The 20,650-nt window shown below is 49.6% G+C and overlaps 1 long non-coding RNA gene across 1 annotated transcript in view; it reads left to right on the top strand.

The window, feature by feature from the left end:
• The window catches only part of LOC101907140 (uncharacterized), a 104,680-nt gene that overhangs the window by 81,379 nt on the left and 2,651 nt on the right, over positions 1-20,650 (top strand). Inside the window, exon 5 of the long non-coding RNA XR_003036930.2 lies at positions 15,631-15,759. This is a non-coding gene — a long non-coding RNA (uncharacterized lncRNA). The remainder of the gene's footprint in view (positions 1-15,630; positions 15,760-20,650) is intronic.

Below are 20,650 nucleotides of genomic sequence, written 5' to 3'. Positions count from 1 at the left end.
GAGGGCCATTGAAAGACACGTTGGTGAGCAGAACGGACTTCCCAAGGCAGAGGTCCTTGCTGGCCAGGGGTCGGGCAGCTCCCCGAGGCTGGGGACTGAGTGTGTGTGCACTGCTCGCCCAGTGTTCCTGGGCTGGTGTCTGCTTTTTTGAGAGCCTTCTGGCTGTGAGGGAGGGAATCTTGGAGCTCAGGTTGTCTGGTCATGTCACGAGAAGGTGGAGGGCACCATCTTGAATGAAATCTAATCCAGCCTTTTGATGCCCGGCCCTCCGCGCAGGCAGGGCATGACCCAGGTCAAGGTGATGAGGTGGTGCGGGCAACGAGCCGACGGCCAGTCACCGGCCCGTCTGACTCACCAGCCGCAGTGCCCTCTAGGTGACCCCTGAGCGTGCTCCCCAGATGCCCCAGCTCTCTCCCTGGGCACTGGGCCAGCTCGAGAGGAAAATTCTTGTGATCTGCAGTTGCAGGAGATAGTGACGCATACAGAAAAAGGGCCCTGAATTCAGTGTTTTCCTGCCCTGGCTGGGACACTCGAGGGCCCTGTGACTTGCTGGCTGGCCTCTTGAGCATCCATGGAGGCCCCGCACAGAACCAGGCTCTCCATGCGCTCCATGAATTGTGTCTTCTCATCTGCTCCCTCTGTGTCTTCTTCCTGCCACAGCTGTTGCCGCCATCAGTCAATGTCTGATACCCAGTTCTGCCCAGGATGAGGCCAGCCCCCTCGCTGCTATGAATGTCTTGGTTAGTCCTCCTGCCCTTCTATGAGTAGACCTCGGCCCTGAGGAAAGCCAGATGTCCTCAGAAGGGCTGTGATGCCCAAGTGATGCTTGATGTGGTAACGAGTCTCTGGGAATGGAGCTCTGAAGGAGACAGCCTTCGATGTTGAATGTGCATTGGAAGGACTGATGCTGAAGCTGAAGCTCCAGTACTTTGGCCACCCGATGCAGTGAGCTGAGTCGTTGGAAAAGACCCTGATGCTGGGAAAGATTGAAAGCAGGAGAAGGGGACGACAGAGGATGAGATGGTTGGATGGCATCATCGACTCAATGGGCATGGGTTTGGGTGGACTCCGGGAGCTGGTGATGGACAGGGAGGCCTGGCGTGCTGCAGTTCATGGGGTCGCAAAGACCAAACAACAGAGCAGCCCTTGTAATCAAGAACCTATTTTGTTCATTAGCATCTTATCACTCGTTCTTCCATAACTTCTCCCCCATCCATCTCGTGTCAGCGTTCTCCCTGACAGAGGCCACAGGGCCATCTGCCCAGGCCCAGAGCAATAGCAGCTGCTGCTTTAAGAAGTGGTTTGACAAAATTCTGTAAAGCAATGATCCTTCAATTAAAAAATTAATGCATTGGCAAAACAAACAAAAATAAAAGAAGTGGTTTGAAAGAGCAGGGGCTTTAGCTTTGTTGGCTGTTGAGGAAAGCTTCAGCTTTGCCTTGGCAGAGTCTCATGGCCCAGGGTCTTCTCCTCAGGATTGCATTTTCAGAGGATCCAAGTTACTCAAACTCTCTGAGTCTTGCTTTCCTCATCTGTAAATGCAGTTAGTTCCAATCTGGTGCAGTTGTCATAAATTGAGATCAGATCTGCCAAGTGCATGGCCGAGAGCCTGGTGCCAACTGTGATGGGCGAATGCTTAGTTGATGTAGAAGTTCTACTGATGATCTTGGTAGTTAATCCAGAGTTTATTAAACTCAAGCAGAACTGATTCCATGTCACCTGCAAGATTCTGGGCCAACTGACAAACTAGTGTGCTAGAGATAAGGAGTATGTCAGCTGTATAGTCTAGAATGTTCAAGTCCTGGAGCATCTTTTCCAGTGCACTGCTGCTGCTGCTAAGTCGCTTCCATCGTGTCCGACTCTGTGTGACGCCATAGATGGCAGCCCACCAGGCTCCTCTGTCCCTGGGATTCTCCAGGCAAGAACACCGGAGTGGGTCACCACTTCCACCGCACAGAGCCCTGCAAGTCTGCACTGGAGCACGGTAGACGTGTAAATCCAGGCAAAGAGTATCAGCTGATGTTTAAGGGGATCGATGATAAGCCACTTTACACCCCAGAGTCACTCTCTCCATTGCAGGGATGAAGGCGAGGGTGCCGGACAGACTGACTAAGGCCCTCTCCGCAGGGTGCTCTGCTCCGGACTTTGTGGTGAGCCCGCCCTTCCATGATGGCTGCTTCCTTCAGCCTGCCCAGCTCCCATCTCCCTGTGGAGTGGCAGCCTGCTCCAACGACGTGGGGGTCCCCAGCCTGCTCCCAGCCACCGCCCCCCGCTTGGACTGGTGGCTCCCAGGCCTCCTGGACCGTACATTCACAGATCGTGCCTGGAGATGGGGCATCTTTTGCAGGTGGCTGTCATTATGGCTTTGATATTGGCTTTTAGAGCTTTCATTCTCACAGAGTAACCTTTTTTCCCCAAGTTCTATGGGCTCCTAAGGCTCTGTATACTGAATACACACCCCATGCAATTATGCTCATTCTTTCTATATAGAAGAGGCTTTTTTTTTGCCCCCAGGAAGAAGTTGAAGGGCAGCGCTAGAAGCTCAGGAGTTGGACATTTTTGTTGTTGTCGTTTTTATTATTTTTAAGTGAAACAAAGATGAATATTTTTAATGATAAAATGTACAATTCACACAGAAGATAGACATCTTAAACCATTAGATACCTAACAACAAAGAAAGATAAATAAAGCAAAAATCAGAAGAAATACAAGGGAAAACAAAAAGATGTACAATCGTAGTGAGACATATTAACATTTTTCTGAGGACGTTTTATCAAATGTGGAAAAATGAGATTAGGAGCATCTTAAATGATGTCAAATAATTTAAATAAAATAGATTTCCATTTATATTAATCTTATGTCCTACACAAATATATTTAAATTTTTGTATCCCATACATTGGCATTAGATATAGGAGTTGAACCTTTGACTGTCTTCTCCTTTGAGGCCATGTGCTGTCCATTTTAAACACTTTCAGGATTTTGGCTGCCATCTTTGACTCCAAACTCTCTATCTCTACTCTCAATCTCTGGTGGTATGCTGGAGCTGGCTTAAATGTACTCATAATGATTAATCATTAACTATTTAAGAAATGTGCAAGCTAGCTTTTAAGCCATTGGTAACTTGAAATCAGTCATGGTAGACATATTTACCTTTGAAATCGGCAAATATTATAAATCAGGGTTTTGTTTGCTTTTCAGAGAGTAGGCTTACCAGAAGATCCCTGGTAAAGATGATCTCCCTTCTAAATTCCAGGACAGCCAGTTGCCCAGTGGACATCTGCACGCAGATGACCATGGACACCTCAAACTCAACAGCCGCCAAACTGAGCTGTCTTTTCCCATCAACATTGTCATCCTCTTACATTATCTGTTCCTATCAAAGGCAGCAACAGAGGCCAAGGGTCAGGGAATTCAAAATACAAAGGGGATGAGGCATGAGATTAGGCAAAGGGCTAACTTCAGAGACAGGGAAGACCCTCCTTCTCTGTACCCTGAGGCAGGATGGCAGCATGGATGGGTGAAGAGTGAGTCCGTAAGTAAGGGCAGAAGTTCCCTTTCTCAGCCATAAAGTAAAGGTAATGATTTCACTCTAAGCGGAAGGGGTGAATAATGCTTTAGCAACCACTCAAATAGGAGCAGAGAGTATCTGAAAACGGTTCATTCTTAGCTGTGCGGGTCTTAGGTGTCCCCAGCCAGGGATCGAGCCCAGGTCCCCTGCATTGGGAGTCCAGAGTCTTAGCCACTAGACCACCCAGGGAAGTCCCAACAACAGTTCATCCCTTCCTGCAGTAGCATCTGGCTGAATCTATGTGTGTAAGTCATCAGTCGTGTCCGACTCTTTGCGACCCCGTGGACTGTATCCCACCAGGCTCTTATGTCCATGGGATCCTCCAGGCAAGAATACTGGAGTAAGTTGCCATTCCCTTCTCCAGGGGATCTTCCCAACTCAGGGATCGAACCTGGGTCTCCTGAATTGTAGGCAAATTCTTTACTGTTTGAGCCCCTGGGGAAGACCAGGTGAATCTATACTGCAATTATTTTCACTGAATCTTAAGATATTCAGGTTGCTGAATACTTTAGCCTGACCTAATAATGCTAGGAGAAGGCGGGCAGAGGTTTAAGGGACTGTTTCACGTGGTTTACAAATGTCCCTGAGACACAGACGTTCTGAGAAGCAGAGAAAGGGGCAAGGAGCTCTGGGGCGGTGCCTCTGGACGAGCTGGTGGCCAGTCTTCCAACTGTGCTTGCTTGCTTCCAGCAGTTGCTCATCTTTCTGCCTTCCACGGTTCCGCTCTCCATGCTTATGTCGAAGCACACGTTGTTAATCAACTCCAGCACTTTCCTCACTGAACCTGCTAGCACTCTAGGGTCCTTTCCAGCAGCCACCACTGCGACCAGCCCTGCCCTAGTTCAAAAGGAACATGTGAGGAAAGAGGGAGGCTTCAGGACTCACAGGTAGTATGTTCACCACTTGTTTTGAAACATCAAAATGATTCATTCATACCTGAAAACGGCCCTGTGTTTACTACACACACTGAAGCATAGTTTTCCATAAAAATGGACACCATTTTCCTCCTCTGCTCAAAAGTAAAAGAAATACAAAAATTCCCAGAGTGCAGTTCAATCCAGAGTGCAAGTATGTTGGCCCAAACTGGCGTTTTTGTTGTTGATGATACAAGGTAGATTCACGCAGTAGGAAGATGGGATTTAAGACAATCCACGGGTGATGCTCAAACATGCACCCACTGCAAAGAGGAATCAAGCGGGATCAGGATGTAAGACTCTGGACAAGAAGGGGGTCCTCAAGGGCTCTGCCAGCTCTAAATATTCTCATCCTATGATTTGCAAAACAAGCCAGGGTGAAATCAGCCTCCTTTTGTTATTCATATGAAGCCAGGGGCATGAGGAGCAGGCCCAGGAGCCTGTCCTTATTCTCCAGGTAATGGGTGAGGCTCACATCCGTTTATACCTTCTGAAATCCTGAGATCCAGCAGCTTGCACCAAGGTACTCTCAGGAGCAATAAAGGGTGAGGTTAAGGTTAATGGAACCAAGCACTGATGACGGGAAACACGGATGTGCGTGTCAGCGCAGCCTTGTAGACTCGGTCACAGACTCTGTGTGTGTTTGCATCTGCTGTGACTATGCCTGTGTGTGGGGCGGGGTGTCTGTCCCGGTAGTACAGCGGCCTCTGTTAGGAATGGCTGAAGACCCCTTGGGTGAACAAGTTGTCCTTGAAGTGGGGCTAGAAAGTCATGCTTTAGGATTTCAAAGAGGAGTAGCAAATGAAGGACTTGGGGACTGCAGGTGTAGACTACCCACATAAGCCTGGACCCAGAGTACCTGCCGTGGAAGGCTCGCCTCCCCCACCTCCAGTAAGCCCAGCTCGCTCTCCGCAGCGGGGAGCCGTAGAGACAGCGCCCCCACCCGCCGCGGGCCCTGACAGCACGCGCAAGGGTGGGCCTGGCGGCTCTCACGGAACCGTCAGCCCCTCAAAGCGGAGGTCACGCACGGCCGGGCCTCGGGCGGACAGCAGTCCTGCCGGGAGCCCCGAGGCCTGCGTCCAGCCAGGCCCCGAGTCCCCGTCGGGCCGGCTCCCCGCCGGGAGGCCTGAACTCCCTGCGGCCCATGTCCCCGTGAGCGCCTGTCCCCGCCATCACTACAAGGAGTCGTTCCACTTGGCCATTTTCTTTTCTTTATCTTTGGGCGCCCCGGGTCTTCAGGGCTGTGCCGGGCTCTCTCTGATTTCAGGGCGGGGCCGCTCTCCAGCTGTGAGCCGCAGGCTCCTCGCAGCGGAGCCTTCTCTTGCTTTGGACCTCCGCAGCTCTGGTGCACGGGCTTAGCTGCTCCATGACACGTGGGATCTTCCCGGACCAGGGATGGGACCTGTGTCTCTGGCACTGGCAGGCGGATTCTTAACCAATGGACCGGCAGGGAAGTCCCTGGCCGTGTTCCGTGGTGAGCAGCACATGCCTCTGCATCCTCAGCTTCTTTGTCTTGTACCTCCGTTCAGTTCAGTCCAGTCGCTCAGTCGTTTCCGACTCTGCGACCCCATGAACTGCAGCACGCCAGGCCTCCCTGTCCATCACCAGCTCCCGGAGTTCACCCAAACTCATGTCCATCACGTCAGTGATGCCATCCAACCATCTCATCTTCTCTCATCCACTTCTCCTCCTTAGTTACACACAGGCTTTTCCTGCTGCAAACCTCTAATAATGAGCAGAAGGGCCATTTGCCCAGGTGGACTCGGGTCCTGGAGGGGGCCCAACCTTCCATTCAGGGGTCCACGTGGCAGAGCTGCTCCTCCTCTTGTGGAAGCTTCTGCCCCCGCCGGCTCATCCCTCCCCACCAGCTCTCCCCCAGTCTCCTGGCTGCCCCTCCCATCCTTCAGCCTCTGGCTCCAGGGCCTCCCTCTCCTGTCCACGCCGGCATCCTGAAAGGCGCTAACCACCCAGTTCCCCGGCCTCCAAGTTGGCCTCGACCTCAGTAACCTCTGCTTCTCTCACTTCTCCCCTTCATCCTGTCCTTGGTACTCCATGAACTGCTCTCAAAGTCTAAAGCTTTCAAAGCCCACACCTTGAACAGTCCCTGGACGGGGTCTTTCTGAGACCCCTCTCTCTAGAGCCGTGTACCTCCTCAGTCTCCAAGAGACCCCGAGTTGCTTGTTGCTCCATTTCTCACACACAGCCTAGCCCCACTCGCCTCCCCCTCCAGCCTCGAATTGCAGCCCATACGCCATAAATCCCTGCTGGACACACACTGTCACCCCCAGGCAGGGCGCGAGCCCACGGTCCCGCCTGTTACGGGGTCTCCACACTGCACTGACCTTGACTTCTATGTCCAGATGGATTCTATAAAATTGGATTCTCGTCTCTTTTCTATTTCTTGCTGTCACACCCCCGTGTCTGGATCAGTGTGACAGCCTGCCCTCTGCCAAAGCTGCGGAGACACAGACGGCCACCCCCACATGGCACCTCGCCAGCCGGGTGGGACGTTGGGATGCCTCCTGTGTTCACTGTCCTTTGAGCTCCCTCCCTGGCTGTGCCAGGCGCTCACCGCTCTCCTCACATCACCCGTCCATTCCTGTTCTTTCCCTCTAACCAACTTTGGGAGAAAATAAGAGGCTCTTCACCATGCAATCCCTAAACTTCCTCCTCTCCCACGGTCATCCCCTCAAACTCATTTTCCAGGACACACGGCTGCTCAGTGAGAGACCACCTTTCCCAGCCTCTCTGCAGGTCAGTGTGGCCACATGTCTGGTTTTCTTTTATTTGTCTGCACCCCTCAGCATGCAGGAGCTTAGTTCCCCTGACCAGGGATCAAACCTGAGTCCCCCCGCCACCCCCCACAGTGGAAGCCAGGAGTCTTAACCGTTGTACAGCCAAGGAAGTCCCTCTAAGTTCTTTCCAATAGGAGATGAGAAAACCGGCGTGGGCCGGACATTTCCTTAAAGAGCTCAGCCCGGATTGGCTTGTCCCTTTTCTTCCCAAGGTCTGAGGATGACCTTGAGGCTGGTGTTGAGGATGGCCACGCTGCCTTGCTGGGCCGGGCCTCTGCCTCCTCTGCCTGGACAGGCAGGTGGCGGAAGGTTCAGTCCTGTCTTTGAGTCACTGGTCCTGGGGCCCTTTGTTGCAGCAGCCTGGCCTTTGCCTGGACAACCTCCTCAGACCTCTGTCTTTATGGGCACTTTTCCTGCCTACCCCTCACCTGTCGCAGAGGTCAAGGTGAACCTCTGTTTGCCAAGGTGGATTCCTCCACCCCGGTGCTCCCCTTCTTTATTTGTGACTTGGCTCTAGCGAATGTGCACTCTCTTGCCTAAATCTCCATGTGGCCCCTTTACTGGCTGAGCTCCCTGCACCTGTAAACTGCTGTCCCCTCTCTCCCTTCACAGCCTCAAAGCAAGCCCTCTGTGACGCTCATCCCCCAGCCAGCCCCTCCTCTCTCCGGCTTCTCTGCCAAGCTTCTCAAAGAAGCGGTTCCTGCTTTCTGCCTCCCCTCCTCACCCCCATTTCCTCCGCAGCCCGCTGGCCCGCACGCTCCCCTGTCAGTGGGAAGTGCTTTCAGAGGCGCCCCCAAGTTGCCTCTGGGACTCTGATCCCCAAAGAGGCCTTTCCCCTCTGGCTCCTGCTCATCCTCTCAGCTCCGAGGAAGCCCAGGGAACAAGCAGCCCCGGGGCGGCCGGCTCCTTCCCAGGTCCACTCCCTGAACATGGGCGGCTCCCAAGGACTCCATTCCTGTCTTTCCCCGCCACCGGCTTGACCTGGACAAGTTCCTGGCCCCCCGTAGTCTTGACCGCCAGACGACAGGTCAGATGAGACGTCCACCCTTCTCATTCTTCCGAATCTGACCCACACCTCCAACTGCTGGCTTGACCTCTTGGGTACTCCACGGGCACACTGCGAGCAGCCTGTCCAAGCCCATGTCTCTTCCGTCCCTTTTCCCAAACGGCCTCCTCTTCCTCCTCTTCCTCTCTCCCTCGACCAGTGGTGTGACCAGTTCCCCACCCAGCCACCTGGACTCAGAGTGGTCGTAGACCCCCTTCGCCCTCCACAGCTCCTTGCCCATGTGTGCGTGCTCAGTCACCCAGTCGTGCCCAACTCTTTCTGACCCTATGGACCCGCCAGGCTGCTCTGTCCATAGAATATTCCAGGCAAGAATACTAGAGTGGGTGGCCATTTCCTTCTCCTGGGGACCTTCCTGATCGGGGATCGAACTCGCATCTCCTACAGCTCCTGCATCTACAGGTGGGTTCTTTACCCCTGAGCCACTGGGGAAGCCCCACAGCTGCTTGGGAATTCATTCTCCTTCTTTGGCTTCCAGATGTGTCCCAAACCTGCCCAGCCCTTCCCACCCCAGCTCGAGTCTCCACTATCTCGCGCTTAGCAGCGGCGTCCCTGCCTTTAGGCCTGCCCGCCTCACCCTACCCCATGTGCTTGGTCGCTCTGTTGTGCCCGACTCTCTGTGACCCCGTGACTGTAGCCCGCCAGGCTCCTCTGTCCGTGGGACGTTCCAGGCAAGGATACTGGAGCGGGGCGCTGTTTCCTGCTCCAGGGCATCTTCCCCACAGGGACTGAGCCCGTGTCTCCTGCACTGCAGGCAGATTCTTTCCTACTGAGCCACCTGAGCAGCCCACCCACCCTCACCTTGCTGCCAAAGCTGCCCTTCGGAAGTGCACGTTCCTGCCGTGTCTCTGAGTTCCCCCGTGCTCCCCTGTAAGACCCCAGCTCGTCAATGCCCGCCACACCCTCCCCACTCTGGAGACTGACCCCTGGGCTCTTCCCTGTCTTCAGACCCCATGTCCTGTGTCCTGGGGATCACTCTCACTCCTCACCCAGCGTGTGTTTGTGCCTCCAGGAAGGCTCCTCCCAGCAGCAGTCAGCCTCGGTTCCCCTCTGCCCTACTTACTGCTCCTGGAACTCCTGTGCATGGCTGAATGGAGCGCTGCCTTAATATCCCGAAACACACACTGCATTGCTCTGCAGTGGACCTCTGTCCCTCTTCTGGATCACCTAGCATCTGAACCTTCTTCCCACACTTGGGGCGTCTTCCGCTTCTTAGAAGCCTACCTTCCCCTGTCGAAACAGAAAACTCCGGATACCCACTCTCCCAGCTCCTTTCACTGAAACAAGGGCTCCTGACCTGTCTTCTCCAATTGGATATTCACCCTCGGCTTGACTCAGAAATGTGCGGCCCAAAGAGACCGAGCCCCTGGGGACCCCATGCTGACAAGCGGTTGCAGCAGTGCCAGATGCTTCAGAGGCCAGGACTGGGGTCTTGTGTCCCTGGCAGCAATGGTACAAACCCGGGCATGCTTTTGAGCCTTGGTCCTGGTCCATGGCCCGTTATGTAAGCCCTGAAATATCCTTCTCTCCTCATTGTTAAAATTAATTTTTATCACAAGATAGTTGCTTTACGATGTTGTGTTGGTTTCTGCTGTACGGCCAAGTGGATCAGTTATACATACACATATTGATGCTTTCAAACATCAGTTTGGTGCTGGAGAAGACTCTTGAGAGTCCCTTGCACTGTAAGGAGATCATGCCAGTCAATCCTCAAGGAAATCAACCCTGACTACTCATTGGAAGGACTGATGCTGAAGCTACAATACTTTGGCCACCTGATGCGAAGAACTGACTCATTGGAAAGACCCTGATGCTAGGAAAGATTGAAGGCAGAAGGAGAAGGGAACGTCAGCAGATGAGCTGGTTGGATGTCATCACTGACTCAATGGACACGAGTTTGAGCAAACTCCAGGAGACAGTGAAGGAAAGGGAAGCTGCCGTCCGTGGGGTCGCAAGGAGTTGGACACGACTGAGCGACTGAACAACCACTCTTTTTTAGATTATTGTCCCATGCAAGCCATTACAGAATACTGAGGAGAGGACCCTGTGCTGCACATTAGGTCCTTATTAGTCATCTATTTTTAAAGATAGTTTTAAGTTTTATTTATTCATTTTTTAAAAAATATCTGTTTAACTGCACTGGGTCATAGTTGCTTGTTGCAGAGTCAGTAGTTGTGGGGTGTGGGCTTAGTTGCACCATGGCATGTGGGACCTTAGTTCCCAGACCAGGGATCGAACCTTCATCCCCTGCATTGGAAGGCAGATTCTTCACCACTGGACCAGCAGGGAAGTCCCCTGTGATTTGTTTTTAATTGGAGGATAATTGCTTTACAATGTACAACAATGTGAGTCAGCCATAAGTAAACATGTGCCCCCTCCCTTCTGAGCCCCCTCCCACCCCCCTCCCCTCCCACCCATCTAGGTCGTCACCAGGCATCGGGCTGAGCTCCCTGTGTTAACAGGAGCTTCCCATTCACTGTCTGTTTTACAGATGGTCTTCTAATGAATCCTTTTCCTGCTTGGCTCATCGAGAACTGGGTTCTGTTGCCACCAAGAGCCCCGACTGTCTCCGGCCGGCTGAGACAGTGAGCCCGGCCTCCGGGGCAGGAGTCGCTTCCTGCCTTTGTTCCTGCACCCGCAGCACGCAGTGGGCATTCAGCAGTTGCCACATTTGTGCACAGACTGCCAGTTATGTCTAGGCCCAAGTCAAGGAGACATTATGCTTTCTAGCATCGCCGTCCTCCTGCTTCCAAGGAGGCAGCAGTCAGGGCAGATGATAATGATCTGACTCTTGCATGCGCAGATGCTCCCCTGCTCAGTGGAAGGTCTGTCTCCATCGCCTCCATCCCCGCTGACCCCTGCTTCCTCGGCGGGCTGAAGGCTCCCTATCCCTATGACCCAGACTAATCAGAAACAGGAGGTGAGCTCTTGCCATGGTTAAACCATCGTCCCCTCCCTCCTTTCCCTGGGAGAGGAAGGATGAGATGTCCTTCCTTGTGGGCCCTGGCTAATGTATCCCATCCAATATTTATGCTCTGCACGTACCTGAACTTCCCAAGCTGTGCCCTGTTTATGCATTCATGAGCAAGTGCTCAAGATAATGTCATTCCTTCAAACGGAGCTGAACCCATGGCTCCTCTTTATGAGGGATTACAGGCTGTTTTTTCTTTATTTGTAAATGCGCCAGCCTAAAAAAAAAATACCGTGTTTTGTCAGAGACAGCTGATTAAACACCTCTGAGTATCTGTCAGTGCAAACCGCGAGATCATTAATTTATGCTGTAAAAAGAATAGCTGGGGAAGTGTGACTTAGACAGGTGTTGTTCCTTTCCTCGTTTGAAACAAATAACATTTGCATCTTTGGAAAGAACGTTGTGAAAACATCACCCTAATGGATCAGGGTTTTCCAGAGTGACATCGGTCGTGTCCCTTTGACGCTCATCTATTTCAAGCCTCAAAGTGGATATTTTAGTCTTAAACAGCAGGTGTCCTGATATGGAAAAGCTTCTAAATTTGCATGGGCTTGGAAAGCCTTCAATCTTTCTCTTGGCTCTCTCCCTTCCTGCCTGCCCGCCCCGCCTCTTATTTCCTCATCGTCTGCCGCAGTCTCACCATCACTGCATAGTTTCCAAATAATTTCTGCATCTTGTGAATATCTTGGCCTGAATTTGCAGATCAAGGGGCTGCTGCTCCTGGTGGAGTTCACCTGGTGGGTTTGTTTTGAGTGTGGATTTAAAGAAGCGTCAACTAGTGATTTTTTTTTAAACAAAAATTTAGCAGGAGACAATGTTCCTTCCGGAGATGTAAAGGCTGCATTTACTAAGTTGAACAAAGTGTTTATAAAGTGGAATGTTTGCACCACTTTAATTGTAAAAATACCTCACAAATCTTCTTTTGGTATAGCATTTGTATGAAATCTGTTTTTCAAATCTGTTGCCATTTCCAAAGACACTTTCCTGTGGATTCTGCAGTATATCCTAGTCTGCAGAGACAAATACAGAGACCAGTCAATTCACACCATTAAAACTATACAAGGAACAACTTGATTATTTCATTTGATCCTCATAATAACTCTTTCAAGACAACCTGACCCTATTTTGCAGGTAATGAAGCAATCTCAGACTTTTTTGGAGGGAAAGGCTTAAGACTGTATAGAATTTGTACATAGTTCAGCTCAATACACAATCTGCTTGAGTATGGTGCCAGGAGCTTGGGACATAAAGATGGACTAAATGCAACCTCTGCCTTCAAGCTCAAAGTCGAGCATCTGTGGAGCCAGGACTTTAACCCAGGTCTTCTAATTGCAAACCCTTGTCTCCCTTTATCATCTCAGCTCCAAGGTTTGGGCCAGCTTTAGGGAAAACCATCAGATATAAGAAATTTGCTTTCAGTAAGCAGCCTTCTCCCTTTGGTACCCTCCTTTCTTCTCAAGCACCAAACACCCTCATGCTTCCCAAAGCTCTCTCTGACATTTGCCTTCCAAACTCCCCAGTATTACCACTCCCTCCTTTTCTCTCCCAAACTCAGCTTGCCTGGGTCTTACTCTGGCTCACAGCTACTGAATCTTAGAAGTCTTTCTAAACTTTTTGACCATGACTTGTGGTGACCGGGCCACTAAATAAAGCTCACAGGGCTTCAGTGAGAGAACTTTTAAAAAGTGTCCCTTCTTCAGGGGAGTCACAGCCCTCCACTGGGCTTCACAGCTCTGCAATCAGAAGACCCCTTCACCCCCTTAACCAGGCAGTCCTAGAGCAGAACCTGTGGAGCAGTATGGGGCAGTCTGTAGTAAGAAGTGTATCTTGCATCGTCTTGGTGGTCAAAGCCAGAGGAGCTCGCCTGCCACTGTCCATGGTCCTGAACAATTCCTCCATGCAAGGACAAACGTCTTCTATCCCTGGGTCCCCAATGGTCCTTGCTGAATGCTGTTACCATATGTAGGTTTCCCTTGTTTATTTTTCCTCTTGATGAAAAGTCTGCCCTTTTATTCCATCACAACACAAATAGGACCCATGATTTGTGTCGCAATTTCCAAAGAGAATGAATACAAGCAGCCTGGATTTGAAGGCCAGGCCCACATTTACTAGTGGGATCTTGGAGAGGCTACTTAGTCTCTCTGGACTTCAGTTTCTCCACCTTTAAAGTGAGGGTCAGAACATTCAAATAGCTCACAAGATTGCTCTGAGGGTTAAATGAGATAATGTATGCGAAATAGTTGGAGAGTATGTTTGTGGAAAAAACCCAGCAAATGCTTTCTAGTAATAGTAACAGTTCTGAACATAATAATTAATGTAATTTCAGGAATTATACTTTTAAACAGACTCTTCCTTATCACCTGGAAACATGTACCCCTTCTCTACCTGTAAGACAGTCAAGCCAAAAACATGGAAAACCAGATTCATTATTTCAACAGAGAATATTATATAGTGAACTTGTTAAACAAATGCTGAAGGAAGAATACAGCTAAAAGAGAACATTGAGGTAACTCAGAGAGTAACAGCAGGAAGCAACTCCCAATCCTCAGGGTCGAAGAGACAAAGAGGACATGTTGTACTTCAGAGTCTTGAAGTTTGGACGAGACACCTCTCTGCCCAATGATGTTATTGATACATGCTAATAAATTGATAACTGGCAGTAGCTTGGCAAACTATCAGTCTAGTTGACCAAGAAAGAAAAGCCTTTCTTTAATATGTGCGTCAGTGTATTATCACCTCTATACTCTGCAATTTGTCTTGAGACAACATTTTACATGAGAAAACTGTTAAGAAAAATTATTCAGAACTTGGAAAAAGATAAAGAATGTTGCATATCTTTTCATATCATATTGGGGCATTGTCCAGCATATACTCCCAAGGACTACTAATTCTCTAGAAAAACATATCTTTGTTTCATGCACTATTAATCAGGCCCTAGACTGTGCAGAGTTCTATGTTAGCTTGAGGAAAGATTGATAAACTGCAAATAATTTTGTTCAGTAGAGATTTGAGTTATTACTGTCCTATAAAAAATATCCCCAAAGATTGCAGATTTGCTTCCCTGTGGAACATTCAATAGTTTTGTATCTAATGTAGCAGTTTTAGTTCAGCTTTCTTTTCCCAATGGACCAAATGTTGTCATTGTTCAGTTGCTAAGTCATATCCGACTCTACAACCCCATGGACTGCAGCAAACTCATGTCCATTGAGTTGGTGATGCTATCTAACCATCTCATCCTCTGCTACCTTCTCCTCCTGTCTTCAATCTTTCCCAGCTTTGGGGTCTTTTCCAATGGGTCAGCTCTTTGCATCAGGTGGCCAAAGTATTGGAGTTTCAGCTTCAGCATCAGTCCTTACAAATAAATATTCAGGGTTAATTTCCTTTGGGATTGACTGGTTTGATCTCCTTGTAGCCCAGGGGGCTTTCAAGAGTCTTCTCCAGCACCACAGTTCAAAAGCATCAATTCTTTGGTGCTCAGCCTTCTTTATAGTCCAACTCTCACATCTTTACATGACTACTGGAGAAACCATCACTTTGACTATATGGACCTTTGTCAGCAAAGTGATGTCTTTGCTTTTCAATATGCTGTTTAGGTTTGTCACAGCTTTCCTTCCAAGGAGCAAGATATCTGTTCCTATATATCTTGAGTACGTATCTGGTTTTGAATACTCTTTGAATCAGCTTTACTATCCTGTAGATTTCCTTCTTAATAAATATATTAATCAGTGTTCTCCCAAGAAACAGAACCCATGGAATATATATAGGTAAAGAGAGAAAGAATGAGATTTATCATGAAGAATTTGTTCATGTGACTTTGGAGGTTGAGAAGTCCAATGCTCTGTCATCTTCAGGCTTGAGACTCAAGAAAGCTGGTGATGCAGTTTCAACACCTAGGAGTTGGAGAGTCAGTGGTGTGGATTCCAGTCCTAATCTGAAGCCCTGAGAATCACGAGTGCCAAAGGCTAAAACAGATCACTGTCCCATCTCAACCACACAGGCAGAGAGAGAGAAGGGGAGAATTCTCTCTTCCTCCAACCTCTTTCTATTCAAGCCCTCGGTGGATGGAATGAAGACCACCCACCCAATTTGGGAAGGACCATCCGCTTTACTCATTCCACTGATTCAATTGCTAACCTGTTTTGGAAACACCCTCACAGACACACCTAGAAATAATATTTAACCAGATATCTGGGTATCCTGAGATTCAGTCAAGTTGACACATCAGATTAACTATCACAATGAGTTAAATAAACCTCTTACCTGAGTTCACTATATACTTGTAAGATAATCACATTTTTACCTATTACATTTTGACAGGAACCGGAATGGGAAGCGTGCTGCCTTCAGCCAAAGTCACACAGAAAGTCAAGGCATCGAGACCTTCATTCAAGTCTGGCTGCCTCCAAAGTCCACATTGTGACCTCTGGGTGCCATTACTCCAGAAAGGTCTGTTTAATAGGGAAACTGTACCGGGGGTTGCTGCTAAGCTCTTGCTAAAGTTTGACAAAATCGGGCAGCAGCTGGAGTGATAAGCCAGTCTGAGACACTCGAGGTAGATTTATGGATTGAGATAGGTCAGAAAAGGTCGAGTGCCCATGTAAAGCAGGGAAGCTAATGAAAATGGTAATGAGAGTCTGAGAAGGATGGCTGCCGTGTTGACACAGGCATGAATGTTAAGACAAACACTAGTCTCCAGCTGTCTGAGGCCTGGACGGATAGCCAGCCACTCCTGCTAAGCCCACCTGCCTTCCCCACACCCCCATCCTAGGCCACCACCCGCGGGCTGCAGGCCCAGTTACAGAGGCAGGAAATGTGAGGTAACTCCACCAGGCTTTCTAATAAATTCTTAAGGCATCTCCTGCAGAGCTAGGAGGAAAGCTGCTATTTGGAAATAAAAAGAAACAGCAGCAGCCTTGCAGGCAGCAAAAGCAGACTCATAAATTTCACTTAAATTTTTTAATACCCAGAATTTAGCATTCAGTCAACTTTACAAAAAATATGAAGACCTCCTCGGTGTAAAGCATTGTGGGAGGCATGAAAAAATTAAAAAGCTATTGAAAGACATCTTAGAGATTGCCATCTCTCAGGGGTCAATCTTCCTTCTCTTGTGTGAGTCAAAAATTTCATTGCTTCTTCTGTGCACTAGGTTCTGTTCCAGTCCTGAAAATACAGCAGGAGATGGGAAGTCCTTGCTCTCATGAGCCTCATAAGCTAGTGAGAGAGACATAATAAATTAATAGAAGATGCAATTACTAAAATATATTAATGCATACATTCTATATAATATATTGATTATATTAACATATAACACAGGTTTCACTTACTCCCTGGTGGTGTCAGTGGCAAAGAATCTGCCTGCAAATGCAGGAGACACAGGTTCGATCTCTGGGCCAGGAAGATCCCCAGAGAAGGAAATGGCAACCCACTCCAGTACTCTTGCCTAGGAAATCCCATGCACAGAGGAGCCTGGTGGGCTACTGTCCATGGGGTCACAGAAAAGGTAGACATGACTTAATGACTAAAAAATAATAATATATAACAAGCAACATTCAATGATATTAATGTATTTCATATTATATGTGTATTAGTTAGTTGCTTAGTCATGTCCAACTCTTTGCAACCCCATAGACTGTAGCCCACCAGGCCCCTCTGTCCATGGGATTCTCCAGACAAGAACACTGGAGTGGGTTGCTATTTCCTTCTCCAAAAGAAACTATAGAAAGAAAGAAAGTGAAGTTGCTCAGTTGTGTCCGACTCTTTGTGACCCCATGGGCTGTAGCCCACTAGGCTCCTCCATCCATGGAATTTTCCATGCAAGAACACTGTAGTGGTTACCATTTCCTTCTCCTCATATTATATAGTATTATATTAATATAATCTCAAGATCAATTAGTGCTATGGAAAAAAAGAAAACGAAATAAGAGGATAAAGTGCTGGATTTGAGGTGTGTGGTCAGGCTACTCAAGATGGCTGTTCTCTTGCCCTCTGGGCCTCTCGTCTGGACCAGGGCCGGGTTCACCTCTACCCCGCATGCATACCTGCCCTTCTCATGTACTGGCACTAAGCACCAGTTAGTGGTAACTTATTTAAGGGGTGGTGAGGGAGCCCACCTGACTTCAGCTTCCCCTGGACCTGGGAATCTCCCCTTCCACTGGGGAGCCAAGAGCACACCTGCCTGCCTCTGACGCACACGGTGGGGTGTCGCTCCAGGACCTTCCTTCAGACGTGGCAGCCCCCCATCCAGGAAACCACTGATAATGTGTTGCTGGTTCTGGGCTCTTTCTTCGGTCTTCAAGCTGGGCGAGCAAAGGCCTCGCAGGCCTGTGAGGTGCAGCTCAACAGAGCTGTTCTAGAGCAGTCAGGACGACCCCTGTGAGAGCTGAAGGGAAGGAGCAAGCTACTTGAAATCCTTAGAGAAGAACATACCTGGCAAAGGCAATCGTAATTTTAAAGGCTCTGAGGAAGACGTGAATTCGGCAGTTGAAGAAGAGCAAGAGACTCATGGGGCTGGAAGTACCGGTGGCGTCAGTGAGAGGGTAGGACCGGCTTGTAGACCAAGCTGGTTTGTTGGCCAGGGCAATGAGCTCTGACTTTATTCCATACCTTTCATCCCAGTCTGTTTGTCCTGCCATTTAGCAAATGAGGATGCTGTGGCCCCTCGTTTATGAAGCAAATACTACACAGTAAATGTGACTGTGATTCTGCCCTGGTCAATGTGAAAGTTCTACAAAGATACAAAAGGAAAGATACTTGCTTTGTGGGACTCCCCCACTGGCCAACAGAAGGAAAATGTCAGCTCCTGAGCCTCCAGTAACAGAACCCTCATTTCCCAGTTGCTCAGTCAGAAATCTCATTTGCAATCAGCCACTAAGCCCCTTGATTATACTAGGTTGGGCAAAAAGTTCATATGGGTTTTTCTGTTAGAAGTTTTTCTGTAAGAAACCCAAACAAACTTTTTGGCCAACGCAATACATTCTAACAAGCCTCATGTATCCGGGCCTGTTCACCCCCCATCACCAATGCCTGGGTTACACATTGTCACCATTTCAGATCTGGACTTTCTCAGTGGCCCTGCAATGGCTCTCCCTGATCCAGGCTCATCCCACCTCCATCCAACCCCTGACTGTGTGCATGCAAGCCTACTCAGTCATTCAGTCGTGCTCCGCTCTTTGCAACCCTATGGACCATAGCCTGCCAAGGCTCCTCTGTCCATGGGATTCTCCAGGCAAGGATACTGGATGGGTTGCCATTTCCTTCTCCAGGGGATCATCCCAACCCAGGGATCGAACCTGCGTCTCCTGGATTGGCAGGTGGGTTCTTTACCGCTGTGTCACCTTGGAAGCCCAGGGGCCTGATTAATCTTTAAAATGCAAGTCCAATCATGTCCCCGCTACTCGGAAAAAAAAAGCATTTAGTAACTTCCTGTTACCCAGGGGTCGCTGAAGTGCAAATGTCTGCAGGCCCTTCAGCCCTTGGCCTCAGACCCCCTTTCTGACTCCACACTCGGTCTCGTCTCTGCGGATTCTTCTTCTGCGGCCACACTGAGCTCTTGCCATCTCCCAATGCACCATGCTCTTGCACACGCAACTCCTCTTCCCGATCTCTTCCATTTGGATCTGAAACTGAAGATCTTGCCTTGTAGTTTTGATCTCAAACTGCAAGCTTCTTTTCCTGCTCTGGGAAGAGATCCTACCCAAGGTAGAAGAGGATGAGGCCAACGCGGAGAAGGAAAGAGAGCAGAATGGATGCACAGAGTGATAAGACTGAGAACATCACTTGAATTCCTGGATCCCGCCATGCCTGAAGCCAGTGTCACCTAGGAATTCACTTTTGTAAACCAAAAAGGAAGCCTAACGAGTTGCAGTGGGAAATAACCCTGTCTGGAGACATAGGAGACTGCGAGCATGTCGATCAACTGGATGTATCTCATAAGGAGCCTTGAGACTACGCTGGGCCCACTCAGATAACCGAGGATAATCTTTCCAGCTCTAGATCCTTAATTCCACCATATCTGCACAATTCCTTTCTTCACGCCAGGTCATACAGTCACAGGCTCAGGAGGTTAGGGCCTGGATGTCTTTGGTGGGAGGAGTGATGGGCATTATGTTACCTACCATGTGGAGAAAGTGCCCTCTGAAACCAGCAGCAGAGGAAGGGGGCGTTCACTGAGCACAGTAAGTGAAGGAGGGCAGGGAGTATCCCCGAAGAGGAAAGAGTGTGAACAAGGCTCCTGGGGCTGGGAGGAGAGTGGGGAGTCGAGGACTTTGAAAAAGGCAAGTGCAGCTGGCGTGCAGGGGCCAGGAGCAGAACAGTGAGCAAGGAAGCTGGGGAGGAAGGAGGCCAGGCTTCTGCTGGCTTGGAGAGGACTCGGACTTTGGCCTTTCCTTAAAGCAATGTGGGGATGCAATCAGATGGATCTCCTGAAGATTCCACCGGGGAACCTGGGTTGGAGGGGCCATAATGGACACAGGGAGCCCTATGGAGGCCTGAGGGAACGGGAGCCACTTCCGCCACCACCCCAGTGCCCTGACCCTTCCAGGTAGCATGTGTGAATCATACACGCCTTGCTCAGGAGCTTTCACGTTAACTTGAATATGGAAGATTGCAGACACATACAAAAACGGGTCCACTGAAGGCCCACGCATCCAACTCCTGGCTGTGATGACTGATCAATTCACGGCACCTCCCACAGCCTCTGTATCCCCTACCCCAGGATTATTTGAAGCAAATCCCAGGTATCCTATCATTTCATCTCAGTTTATTTCAACCTGTAGCTGCAGCTGTGTTAGGAATTCTTTAAAAAATAAAACCCATAATCGTCTGGGAGCTAATAAATCCCTGTGCTCGCTCACTTCATATCTGTGGAAGGAATGAATAATTTGGCATTTTGATAGTCTTGTAGAAAAAATATATTGTTTCTCATCTTTGCCTGAATCCCAAAGCACTCTGTGTGTCAAAATCCGCATCCCCTCTGAGCACAGAATGTCCCTACTTGTGAATGCCAAGCTGAGTCTGGTCCCACCCCACGCCTTCTCTTGCCAACTGCTACGCATCACTGCGACAAGTTGCAGGGCGCCTGGGGAAAATGCGTCCTGTTTTTCAGAGGGGCCGATAAAGCCCTTGCCCCAGCCCAGCTCCCAGGATGGCCGAAGCCTTGGGTTGGGGTTCATCTGGCTGGCTTCACGATGACAGATGAAGTTTGGGCAGCCCCATAACGCACGTGCTCACTCTGCTCGTCTCAGGACACCTGCTGCTGGGCCTCCTCCCCAAACGAGCGAGCGTGGGAGCGGGAGCAGCCTCTAATTACACCTTTCTTGCCGTCTCTGGTTCTGTGACT

Source organism: Bos taurus, chromosome 10 (assembly GCF_002263795.3).
Source record: "Bos taurus isolate L1 Dominette 01449 registration number 42190680 breed Hereford chromosome 10, ARS-UCD2.0, whole genome shotgun sequence".
NCBI classification, from domain to species: domain Eukaryota; kingdom Metazoa; phylum Chordata; class Mammalia; order Artiodactyla; family Bovidae; genus Bos; species Bos taurus.
The sequence above is the reverse complement of the archived record's forward strand: the minus strand, read 5'-3'. Positions and strand labels throughout refer to the sequence as shown.